Source organism: Pipistrellus hanaki (genome assembly GCF_964339955.1).
Source record: "Pipistrellus hanaki genome assembly, chromosome: 14".
Lineage (NCBI taxonomy): Eukaryota > Metazoa > Chordata > Mammalia > Chiroptera > Vespertilionidae > Pipistrellus > Pipistrellus hanaki.
This window is the reverse complement of record NC_140516.1, coordinates 21,570,032-21,583,740: the sequence shown is the minus strand read 5'-3', so window position 1 is coordinate 21,583,740 and position 13,709 is coordinate 21,570,032. Positions and strand designations below refer to the sequence as shown.

Below are 13,709 nucleotides of genomic sequence, written 5' to 3'. Positions count from 1 at the left end.
TATATATATATATATATATATATATATATATATATATATATATATATATTTTTAAAAGGACATGTAGACTAACAAAATAGAATAGAGAACTTAGAAATAAATTCTATCCGAAACTGGTTTGGCTCAGTGGATAAGAGCATCAGCCTGCGGACTGAAGGGTCCCGTGTTCGATTCCAATCAAGGGCACATACTTTGGTTGCAGGAACATCCCCAACAGGGGGTATGCAGGAGGCAGCTGATTGATGTTTTTCTCTTATCGATGTTTTCTTTTCTTTTTTTTTAAAAAAAAATATTTTATTGATTTTTTTTTTTTTTACAGAAAGAGGGATAGAGAGTTAGAAACATCGGCGATAGAGAAACATTGATCAGCCGCCTCCTGCACACCCTCACTGGAGATGTGCCCATAACCAAGGTACATGCCCTTGACTGGAACCGAACCCGGGACCCTTAAGTCCGCAGGCTGATGCTCCATCAACTGAGCCAAACCAGTTTCGGCTTTCATTGATGTTTCTAACTCTCTATTTCTCTCTCCCTTCCTCTCTGTAAAATAAATACATAAATAAATAAATAAATATTTAAAAATAAATAAATTCTAGAATAAATGGTCAACCGACTTTCAACTGGGGCACAAAGATTATATTCAATAGGAAAAGGACAAATATTTTGAACATATGGTGTTGGAAACTTGGATATCCACATTAAAAAAGTTGAGTTAGACCCTTGCCTTATAGCTATATTAAAAATTAATTAAAATTGGGAAAAGCTTAAATGTACACAAGCACTAAAACTATGAAACTCTTAGGATGAAAATTTTCATGATGCTGAAGTTGGTATTAATTTCTCAACTATGATACCATATGCATATGCAACAAAAAAATAAGTAAACTGGACTTCATAAATGTTTAAAAACTTTATATATATATAAAAAAACTATTAAGAAACTGTAAAGAATTCAGTGTTTTTTAAATTAAGAGAGAAAAGAAAACCCAAAGAATGGGAGAAAGTATCTGCAAAGCATCTATCTGATAAGAGATTGATAAAACTCCTAAAGTCAACAATAAAAATAAACAACTAAAAAATGGGCAAAGAACCCATTAGGATGGCTATTATTAAGGAAATGAAAAACAGGTATTCTTAGATATTGAGAAATTAGAAACCTTATTGGTGAGAATATAAAATAGTACATATACTGTAGAAAACAAGTTTTTGGATCTTTATCAACAGTAAAACACAAATTTCCAAATGCTTCAACAATTGCATTCTCAGATGTATGTCCCTAAGAATTGAAAGGCAACTGTGGAAAACAGTATAGTGTTTTCTCAAAAAATTAAAAATGGAATTTCCATTTGACCCAGTAATCCCACTTCTAAAAATACACTGAATGGCCAGATTATTATGATCTCTGAACGCACAATAATCTGGCCACTCAGTGTATATCCTATATAATAAGAAGCTAATATGCAAACTGTCCCCTCGACCAGGAGTTCGACCAGCAGGCAGCACAGTGAACTACCCATGTCTCCTGCCCCTGGCTAGGCTGGTCATACCCCACCCATCACAAATTCATGCACGGGGCCTCTAATATATGTACACACACACACACACACACACACACACACACACAGGCCAAATTATTATGCATTCATAGATCATAATAATCTGGCCACTCAATGTATATCCCAAGAAAACAGAAACACCCAACAGAAAGGATATATGCACCCCTACGTTCATAGCTAAAATTTGGAAACAGTCTAAGTGCCCATCAGCAGATGAGTGGATTAGAAAACTGTGGTACATCTACACAATGGAATACTATGCTGCTATAAAAAAAAAAAGAAAAAAAAGAAAAAGAAATTCTTACCATTTACAACAGCATGGATGAAACTTGAGAAATATAACAGTAATAAAATAAATCTCACCCATTTGTGTAACATAATGAATAACATAAACTGAGGAACCAAAATAGAACCAGAGTCATAGAAGCATCGAACAGACTATTCAACTTATGAGGGAAGGCATGGGATGAGGGGATAAGAGATCAACCAAAGAACTTGTATGCATGTATACGAGCAAAACCAATGAACACAGATTGGGGGGTAAAGGGGAGGGCACACACTGAGTGGTGGGGATGGCCAGGGAGAGGTCAATAGGAGAAAAAAGAGACATATGTAATACTTTAAACAATAAAGAATTATAAAAACAAAAACAAAAAAACTGAAAGGCAAGACTCAAACTTATATTTGTATATCAATGTTCAGAACAGCCTTATTCATAATAGCTAAAGGTGAAAACAAACCAAATGTCCATCAATAGATCAATTAACAAAATTTGATTCATACATAAAATAAAATATAAAGCCATAAAAAGAAATTCTGACATGCTATAACACGAGCGAAACTTAAAGACATATAGATGAAATAAGCCAGTCAAAAAACAAAAACAAAAACAAAAAAACACCACAAAACAAAACAAAAAGCCAACCACAAAAAGATGAACAAGTATTATATAATTCTACTTATATATGGTATCTAGAATAGGTAAAGAAAGTACAGACCAGAAAAGTAGAGCAACAGCTACCTGGGGCTGTGGAGAAGAGAGTATTGAGAAATGGGGAGTTATTATTTAACTAGAGGCCTAGTGCATGGATTCATACACTGATGAGGTCCCTCGGCCTGGCCTGCGGGGATCGAGCCAAAATTAGAAGCCCAACATCCCCCAAGGGGCCCCGGATTGCAAAAGGGTACAGGCTAGGTAAAGGGACCCCACCGCTGCGTGAATCCGTGCACCGGGCCTCTAGTATGCATATAAAGATCTTCGGTTAATCTTTCCCCATCCTCCCCCCTCCCCTCTGAGATTCGTCAGTCTGTTCCATGTTTCCATGCCTGTACATTGAGCATCTGCCCTGTGGTGGTCAGTGCATGTCATAGCTACCGGTCAAATGGTTGGACACTTAGCGTATTAGATACACACACACACACACACACTAGAGGCCCAGTGCATGAAATTCGTGCATCGGGGGTGTGTCCCTCACGCCCAGCTTGCACCCTCTCCAATCTGGGACCCCTCGAGGGATGTCCCATTGCTCGTTTAGACCTGATCCTGGTGGGGCTGATCTTGTTAGCCACACTCAGGTGGCTAACCCAACTAAATATGATTTAAAAGGCTCCTTCATCATCATTTCACTTTTGTAGGCTCGGGCCTAAACGGGTCGTCGGACATCCACTTTTGCAGGAAAGGTATAGTTAGGGTTTCTGCAAGGGGACCATCGAAACACACATTCTGCTTATTAGTTTGATTCCATGTACGGTACTTAACTAGTCCTTCCTGTTGTCCTAGTGGCTTAGCTCATTAATATTCATTCTGAGACAATTTAGGAATCACTTATTCTAAAAATACAAACCCCTATTCATTTGTAAATTACACATCCCCCTTTATATTTCTCCCACAACCAGGGTAGATATACCTCCTTGGTATCTGCTACTTAACTACATTTGCCTCTATATTTTTCTATGTGTGTTCCCCCATTAGATTGTAAGCTCTATGAAGGCAAGGTATATATCTTCCTGAAAATAAAACAGGAGGCCCTCAAATATCTGAATAAACAGCCCCAAGACTTATTAGTTACTGACTAAGGCCTACTGCTCATGTTTTGCCTTTAGTCTACAATATAGGAAGACTTGGATTTTAGAAACAATCCTTATGGCAAGACACGGCTTCATTTTAAAGTAATTTTTTTTTTAAGTTTGAGCAAATCTAGGACTACAAAATAACTACCTATATGCCCAACAGAAAAAAACTAGGCAGCTCAGAAAATAGGGAGAGTGCAAAACATCTTCATCTGTTTGGATTCTCTGCCTAGGGTAGTGCTCATCAAACGCGGCTCATGAGTGTAGTTTGCCGCTCTGTTGACTAATGAGTTCGTCGACCACTGCTTTAGGGAAAAACACTTAAACATTTTAATAATGTACTAATGTCTTTAACTTGAAGTCAAAACTTCTGGGTAAGGGTAATACCTTACGCAGTGGTCGGCAAACTCTTTAGTCAACAGAGCGGCAAACCTCGGCTCAGGAGCCGCAGTTTGCCGACCACTGGCCTAGGGAACAAATGAGTTTGAAAATAATACACAGATTTGGAGTACAGATTGATGCCAGTGATTGAAAAGTCTAGAGAAGTTGTGCAGGCATAAAATTAAGTAAAGAAATTAATTTTATATTTAGGAAATATGTCAACTCTAAAAAAAAAAAAATAAAGTGGCAAGCAAAATAATAATGTGCAAATAAAAGATACTTTCTATTTGATGGCATAAAGGCAGAGTAGTATAGAACTAATATCTTTGATTCTAAAGTTTTTGTTACAAGTTCTGTTTAGGTTACTACTAGCTGTGTGAACTTAGATGCCAAGTCACAATGTCCCTAAATCTCACTTTCTTTGCCTATAGAAATTGCTATTGGGCATATAGGTAGTTATTTTGTAGTCCTAGATTTGCTCAAACTTAAAAAAAAAATTACTTTAAAATGAAGCCGTGTCTTGCCATAAGGATTGTTTCTAAAATCCAAGTCTTCCTATCTCTCCCTACCTCATATTTCTTACTACTTCTTTCAAAGCCTTCCATTCCCCTTTACTCTATCTCTAGTTTTACTAAGAAACACAAATATTAGATCTTATAAGGGTGGGGTAGGTGGGAGAATAAACACTGACACACAAAAGTCACATGGAAACTAGTATTATGAGAAGCAAAACTTATGAGTAAGCAGAAGAAACCTGTCTTCAGAAAGGAGATTGAGGAAGGGGATAAAAGAAGGAATAGAATATGTGACTCGAGTTCCTGACTTTCTAGTTCCTAATTCCATTTTGAATAAGCTTTAGTTGTACTTTCCTGCTATGGATGTCCATGACATTTCCTATTAATATTTATAATATCCCACAACCCTTTTTAATTTAAGTGAGCTTCTATTTCTGCTACCCATTTATTTGTAAGTTACTTACCAAAGACTTGTATAAGTTAAATAAATTTATATAACCCAAAGGCATTACACAAAACTAAGATAATAAAATAACCTGTTCTCATAGGCTAACATAAAAATCAATCAAAATAATGAACATGAAAATAGTTTGGAAACTATTCAACTTTACAAATGTAAAATGTTAACAAACTGGGGGGGGGGAAAGCTTTAGTTTTCAGATTTTAAATAATATGGCTGTGAGGGTACAGAGAAGATAGATGGTGGTAGGAAATAAATAAATAATATGGCTGTGTTTTAGCAAGAATAAATAATATTAATACATTTTGACTGGCAGAAACCAGAAAATCCTTCTAAATGGTAACTAGTGATGGCTTAGAATATTTGAAATCTGATGTCTTCAGCATAATTTCACATACTTTAAATTCCTAACAGCAGGCACAAAAAATTAAAAAGAGTCTGGCAGATTTTTCAGCATATGATCGTAACAGATTTGGTACCAAGAAAGAACTATTGCAGACTGTGACTTATGAGTGTTTTTAATCTGAATATTGCAGAACAGCTCACACTTGCGCCAAATTTCAGTCAAAATAACATGTTCCTGGACTCCATGGGTACATCTTCAACACGCAAGTTTTGCAATCAATTTTTAGAAATTAAGAACTCCCCTTTTAATGGCAGCAGATATGAATTTGGGATAAATCAACATACCTGGATTTAATGGGACTTTAGTAAGCATATTTATAACTAACTTTGAAATTATGCCTATATAAAATCTGCAGATAGGAGACAAAGGAATATTTAAACAGAGTAAGGGCAAAATTACTAAATATTAAAACATGATGTACCAACTTTAAATTTTAAAAAAGCCCACTTAAATAAGGAAGTACAATGACTGTTTTAGCTCCTGGTTCCCCTTTTCTTATAGTTCATTCTACTGTTTAGGTTTCAGCTTGGTTCCACTATTGCAAGCTGTCACTTTTGACTAGAAATGGAAAAAAGCCAAGTACGACACAATAGTAGCTTCCTGCTCTGGCCTCATCTCCTAGACCACCCCCAGGCCATTGCCTTCTGACAGATGCTGATCCTACCAATATTCCACCAGCAGTCAATTCACAGCTATGGCTATGATCCTTTATTTTTCACACTCATGGTACAGTGTATTTTCATGCTACAAGCTCACAGTTCTCATTTTTAATGACTTTATGGCAAGAAGGCATATGTAAATTTCAATCAAATGCTAATATGAAGGTAAAGTGAAATAAAAGAATGCATATAAAAACTCAGGGACTAATTGAGAATGTGCTCACTTCTGTCAAAATACAATTCAGAAACAAATCTACAAAAATACAGAATACAAAGCTACCATTAAGTAATATTAATCCAAACAATACTGCTTAAATAAAAACAATTATTTTACATAATTGTGATTTGCATTGGCACTGCCTAAACTCATTAGTCACCTCTTTAAAAATAAACCTAGATTTAGGTTGAATGTCTCTCATCCATGAGACTAAAATAAGCTAGACATTTCTTATGGCTCCAAGTGTTCTGAAAGGAACCTCAAAAGTCATTTAGTTCAATTCTTATTCAAGTTTTCGAGAGGACTTCCAAACTTATAGTACTTATCTACATAGCATTATTAGCCCAAAGCCAAACAAACTTACACACACGCGCGCACACAGACAGACACACACACACACACACACACACACAACAACAACAACAACAACAACAACAAATAATTCTGTTACTTGCCTAAATTATCACTTACACTTTTTGAAATACAAATAACTATCGGCAGCAAATGGAGCTTATAACTATATTTCCCTGTGGGGGGGAAAAAAAGTATGCTTTGTGGAAGGTAATAACCACACAAGGGTTCCAAATCCTTTTAAATATAAGTTTCTTAAAATAATTGTTTAAGAAACCACCACGGAATCTTATAAATTAAAAAAAAAAAAAGGGGAGAAGAAAAAACACTACTAAGACATGTTCTGTGTTTTACATTGACCATAGCTTATACTGAGAGTGATAGTTTATCTAGCACCAGCTGCAGAAAAGAATAGTAAGAACCCCAGAGAAGACAAATAAGACAGATTGTTAAAAGTAAGAGGGGCAGAGTAATGTCCAATGGTTGTAGGAAAAGTTTAAATAACTAGCAAAAAGGTTTAAGATAACATCTACAAAAATGGAAATTTAGGGCATGTCTAAATAGCTACCTTCTACTGAACAGTTTCTATGTAGTAATAAACTCTTTATCATTTTATTTATTCTTCATAACAACCAAAAGGGAGATAATATGGTTATCATATAGATGAAGAAATCATTTATTTAGAATGCTTTAGACTTTCCCAATGTCACAAACTAACAAACAACAAAGCTTGAATTTGAAGCCATATCTACATGAATTGACTTGAAAATTCATGGTCATCAAAATTATGCTAGACTGATTATTCTCTAAGACAAAAGACTAGTGAAGACCCAGTTAAGTAACTGATTCTGATATATTTCAAAACAATGAAGATAATTTTTTTACTCTCTTGCTTTAAAACTTCTAATAATTCTTATGGCCTATAAGATAAAAGTAACTGTACTTAGCGATCATTTTCTTCTGGCCCCAGAATACTTATTTATTTAGTATGATGCCTATTATTAAAAAAAAACCTCTCTTCTCTAGCTAGGCTGTTATTCTACTTTCCCCTAAATCTTCCTTCTCTATCACCGAGCATGCTGTCCTTTCTGCCAAATGTCTGCATTAGGCTCCCTATCTTGCACTTCCATCTCTGTTATGATGAATCCCATTCCAAATTTTACCTCCTTCATGAGACTTTACAATTGCAATCTTTACTGACTTCTTTCTTTGTTTTTACTATGTATTTATTTCTTAAATCAAGCTATTTCAAGGAAATTGTTTTTATATAAGTTCTTAGCATAGAATATAACAAACTCATTGGGGGGGGGGGAAAGGACTTACACTTTTATCAACTTTTTAAAACATTAAGCAACCAGCAGGATGTTGTGAATGGGAAACCCACAAAATTTAAATAACTGTTAAATGAATCAAGTCAGCGAAATACTTCCAAGGCCAGACACTTAAAAAAAAATAGGAGTAAACCTAAGCATAAAATTTCCATTTAAAGACTTATTTTTTGGGGAAAAACCAAGTATCAAAAGTCAGTGGAACACCAAGAGCTCTCTAGTCCCTACTTCTCTAAATCACAACTACAATGCAGATGCTCTCATTTATGGTGGTATGGGGGTGTGGGTGTGTTCTACTTCCATATCCAGTGTTTCAAATAATTCTTACAAAACATTTCTCTTAAAATCAAGTTTAATTATCATTTCAAAATTTTTTAAAAACCTAAATTTTTATCTTAACAAATAGCAACAGTTTGCTGGGTGTTTCTGGAAATTAATTTATTTTTTTCTTTTAGTAAAATTAATAGGGATATAGCAATTTTTAATACCAGAAAGAAAAGGAAACAAATCAGAGGAATTCTGGGACAGAACCATTTATATAATTACACTAATAAATCCTGGACCAGATCAAATTTCCATTTCCTCTGTAAGAATGTTATAGTTTTAAAATACTAAAGTAATATATCTGAAGTGAGAGTAAAGAAAAAGTTTTGTGTTTTTTTTTCTACCCACCCAAACAATACTAACACGAAATTCTGTCTATTTCCTCTGTAAACTATTAGCAGTATCATCTTAGTACCTGCAGGGGGAAATGTGCTTATAAGACATGTTACTACCAACAAGATTTTTAAACTTGTCAGTGGCTGTCTTATGGCAACCATTTAATTTAATTCAAAATATAACATTTGACTAGTAACAACCAGCTAAGTGGTTTTTAAAAAAATCCTCACTTGAGGATATTTGTCCATTGAGAGTGGAAGAGAAAGGCAAAGACAGAAATACTGATGAAACACATTGATTGGCTGCCTCCTGCAGGTGCGGAGCCTGCAACTGAGGTACATGAGCTTGACCAGAATCAAACCTGGGATCCTTAGGTCCCAGGCTGATGCTTTGTCCAATGAGCCAAACCATCCAGGGCTCAAATAATTGTTTACCTTAGCTGACTAAGGGCTAAATTTCACCCTCAATCATCTCATCTCATCTTGGTTGTGAAGCAATTTCGAACTCCATAGGATAATAACAAAAATTTAGGGAAAAAAAAAAAAAAAAAAAAGAAATCTCTGCTACACTCCACTGTTTAAACTACTAATAACTTATCCTGGGCAATTGAGTTATTTTTAGTAAACCAGGTATACTGAGCAACAACTATCTCAGGGATATTCTGAAACCACAGCCAATAAATTTATACAAATCAATGATGGAAAAACTGTGGACCAAAATGGACTCAAAAGGGGAAATGAACTTTCTCATTGAAGGACTACGGAATGATAGATATACAGATCTGTTAAAGTCTAGACACATCCATTAACTAAATAATGTAAGACTCTTCTCTGTTCAAATTTTTAGGTAATATTTACTCCAGGTAGTAAGAAAATACTCAGGTTTGCTCCATCCATTTATTTCCTTTCACCAGCAATTCACAGTACAATAATATCTAATGTTTAATAAGGTAGTTCAAGGTCTATATTCTGTGATGACAGACACTATAGTATTAATAATCTTTTATCTAAACTTTGATCAGTTTATTATAACCCAGAACTTCAAATAGAATCATTCCTTCAGGTCTAGGATGATTCTACCCGATTACAGTGAAAAATGTCTAACAACAATTAATTTTAAAAATACAATAAGATAAACATAAAGCATAATTTTGAACAGGCACATTCTGCTTCAAATCTCTAATAGTTTTAAATTAGTACTTTTTGTATTATTCCTCCATTACCAATAAAAGCAAAGAGGATTGTTATCCCTGGAAAATTCTGGACCAATAAGGCAGACAAAACCCAGATGAATTGGTGTACAATTTTCAGGTAAAAATTAATTTTTATATCCTCTCTGAAGCAACCAATATGAAACTGTAGGTGTTAATGACCAGAAGCCAAAATCCAAGGCAAGATGATTTCAAAATCATGCTAAAAGTGCAATGACATACTTCATTATATAACTAGTTTTTATATTCATTTGATCATAACTTTACTTTTTAATGGAAACATTTTTAAACGTTTGTAATCACCCTCCAAAGTAAAGTAACAACACTAAAGAAATCATAACTCAACTGACAAAAAAAAAAACCCCAACAAACCCAAACCTATAAAAAGCACCTTTAAGAATAAATTGTTCTGTTTTTTTCCCCCTTTCTTTCACAGGCAGCTAAAGGACAGGAGAATATGCAGAGTTCCCTCCTACTTCCTCTCTTTTTCCCTTACCCCTTTACTTCAAAGTTAACTTCAGCCAAGCAAGATCAGGAAAGCTAAAAGGGAGAAGCAAATTTGTGTGCAAAAGGAATGAAAAAATAGAATTAACAATACCATGGTATGCTGCTTTAGTTGTTTAAATTAACATACATCCATTATACAGTCTATAAGATGTTGGTTTGACTTTTCTGTTTATTTAATTTTCTTTCCAAAATATTAAAAACTATAATCTATGATGGCTGTATTGCAATCTTCCAACTATAGGTCTCTTAAAAAACTGACTATATCCACTAACTTAATACATGCCATCTGATATTTAATGCACTGAGATCATTCAAAGAGGTAAGTGTAGGACTCAAACTGGTGACCTAAAAGTGAAAATATCTGTATTAATTCCATTATCTTACAATATGTTATCACTGTGATATACTAAAAAAATAGGAACCCAGAAAAAAAAAATAGAGTTATGCAACTATCAAAGAAACTAAAGGGAGCATATTATTACAGAATAAAATGCTGAGAACTCGCCCGGCCAGTATGGCTCAATGGTTGATCACCGCTCTATGAACCAGGAGATCACATTTTGATTCCTGGTCAGGGCACAGCTTGGGTTTTGGGCTAGATCCACAGTGTTGGGCATACAGAAGGCAGTGATTCTCAGCATCGATGTTTCTATCCCTCGCTCACTCTCTGAAATCAATAAAAATATATTAAAAAAATAAAATGAAATGCTAAGAACTCAAATGGAAAGATGATGGAAATTTCCACTACAAAAAACATTTCATTAGATTCACAGCAAAACATCATTTGTGGGAATTTTTAATACACTACTTTTATGTGCTCATCACTGTATAGACAAAAGCCATTTCCAAAGACTTTCCCTCATCACATTAAGTCTATAAAGGACAATTAACACCTAGATTCAGAAGAAATTGCCTCATCAGCCAATCAATGATTCTCATCACTGATATTTCTAACTCTCCCCCCCTCTTCCTTCCTCATGAAATTTAAAGAAGAAAAAAAGGAGACCATTTAAAAACCTGTTCAATTTTCCCCAAACTATTTTGACTTACACAGGTTATCCTAAGATTAAGGTATGTCAAGACACTATTTACAAAATCTATGCCAGTAACAGTTGCCATGTTTAAGACACCAAGGAATTTAATGTATTGTTTGGACAACTGGTTGGAGAAATGTATTCTGGGATAAAGCTATTCTAATTACATTAACTCTAAAATTGTTTCCTTTACCTAGAATATGTCTATATTTTCCAAATTCATTTAAATATTTTTAAGAACTACTAAACCATCATAGGTCTCTACAGTAAATTTTCATTCAAAATATTACAGCAAGTCTACTATGTACATATATTTTTAATCCAATTAAAATACTAAATATAAAAATTAAAACACAAACAAAAAGCTCAATAGTAAACCATCTATTACTTCTAAAACTAATAAATTCTAAAGATATGCTGGATCCTAAAATCAAGTGCTCTTACTCCTTCCAATTTCTAACTGCAAAGTTACATAATTCCTGAAACACAAATGGTTAAATGTCAAGTGAATCACTTTACTTCTGGAAGAAATAGCATTCTTGTAGGACAGAGGTCGACTTATCTATACTAGCAGAGCAATATAAGTAGCTTACTAATAAAGATAATCATATACTTCACCAAAACAAATAATACTACTCTTATGCCTTTATTTATTTATTATTATTTTTTGTTAATCTTCACCTGAATGTATTTTCCTCATTGATTTTTAGAGAGAGTGGGAAGGAGGGAGGTGGGGAGGGAGGGAAGGAAAGTGAAAGAGAAGGATGGGAAGAGAGGAGAGAGAGAGAGAGTGGGAGAGGGATGGGGGGTGGGGGGGAGGAGGAGATGAGACTGAGATAGACTGGTGCTGGGGATTGAACCTGCAACCCAGGTATGTGCCCTTGACCAGGAATCAAACTCAAGACTTTTTCAGTGATCAGGCCGACACTCTTACCACTGAAAAACACCAGCCAGGGCTTGTGCCTTTATTTTTAATAAAACAATAGAATTATTAAACTCTAAAACAGTTTTAGAAAGGAAAAAACAAAACACACCCACAAACCTATGAAATGTTAGCACATTCTTTCAATCATTATAACTTTTAAAAGCACATACTGTGGAGTATTAGGCCATCTGGCAAAGGGTCTAGCTTTTTAAAGTAATTTCTACATAATGATTTCACTTCTCTAAATCAATCCAAGCTGAAACTTCCAGAGTGCTTGCTAATCAGAAACCACAGATTTTTACCTAGACTCGCCTAGTTTAATTCCCACTAAAATAAATAAAACAAATATAGTTAAGGTGTATAGTAAGCTAAATGGCATTCACAATTAAGAACAAAACAAAATAAAACCCAAGGGAAAAGCTCTAACACCTCCACTATTAAACTGGGACTTGCTATGAACTTTTGGCTATACACAAAGTGCGAAAGGTAACAAGGACAAAAATGAGGCCTTATTAATGAAGTAATGTGAAAAGACCAACACACACCTATGAGGAGTTTATATTGATTAAGGTAACTATCTCATTTTAGTACTAGATCTAATAGAAGCTGCAAATAACTAATTCCCTAAGCATTATAACTCCACACACAACAAATCGCTGCTCATTAACTCAAGCTCATGTTCTTCCCATAGAAACAATGCCTCTAACATTTTATTACTGAAAAAACAAACAGTATTCTGAAATGAATTAGGAGTGCTTTCAGCCCTATGTAAAAAAAAGTCAAACTAGTTCACTTATCTTTCCTTTCAATGCTATTGCTACATTGTTTTAAACATATTAAGAAAAACCTATAAAATATACAATTAAATTAACCTAAAATCCAAATATATAGAAACTTTTGTGAAATTCTACCATAAAAAACTGTTAGAATGTTATAGAAAATTTAACATGTAGCTTATCCGACTTTTGATGAGTTTCTTCACATGATTTACATCAAAAAGCCTACGAGAAAATGTTTTCCCAATTAAATGTATTCGTATTTTAATTAATCACAATCTAAATGAATACGCCCATTTAAAAATAAAATGAATTATTATGCTAAACTGATATGTATGCATATAGTAAACACTAATTTCATTTAATTACATTAATTCATCCAATTTTTTAGAGCTGGAGAAAAAGATAATTTATACTAATATCTAATGAGTTATTTTCTAACAATGATTACTTAACACAGCAGGTACTTTATTTTGTTCATTTGTGTATTCCCAGTGACAGAATGCTGCCTGCATCATAATAAATTCTCAGTACATATTGGTTAGTTGAATAAATTAATAATTTGTCCTATAATAAAACTGAATTGGATTCCTTGCAGACCTAAATGTTAGCTGAAATTGAGTATTAAAAGAATTTCTGAATATCAGTGAAGTT

General features: G+C 34.1%; 1 protein-coding gene across 8 annotated transcripts in view; it reads right to left on the bottom strand.

The window, feature by feature from the left end:
- JMJD1C (jumonji domain containing 1C) overlaps nt 1-13,709 on the bottom strand; it is a 207,745-nt gene that overhangs the window by 72,949 nt on the left and 121,087 nt on the right. The gene's annotated exons all lie outside the window — the stretch shown is intronic.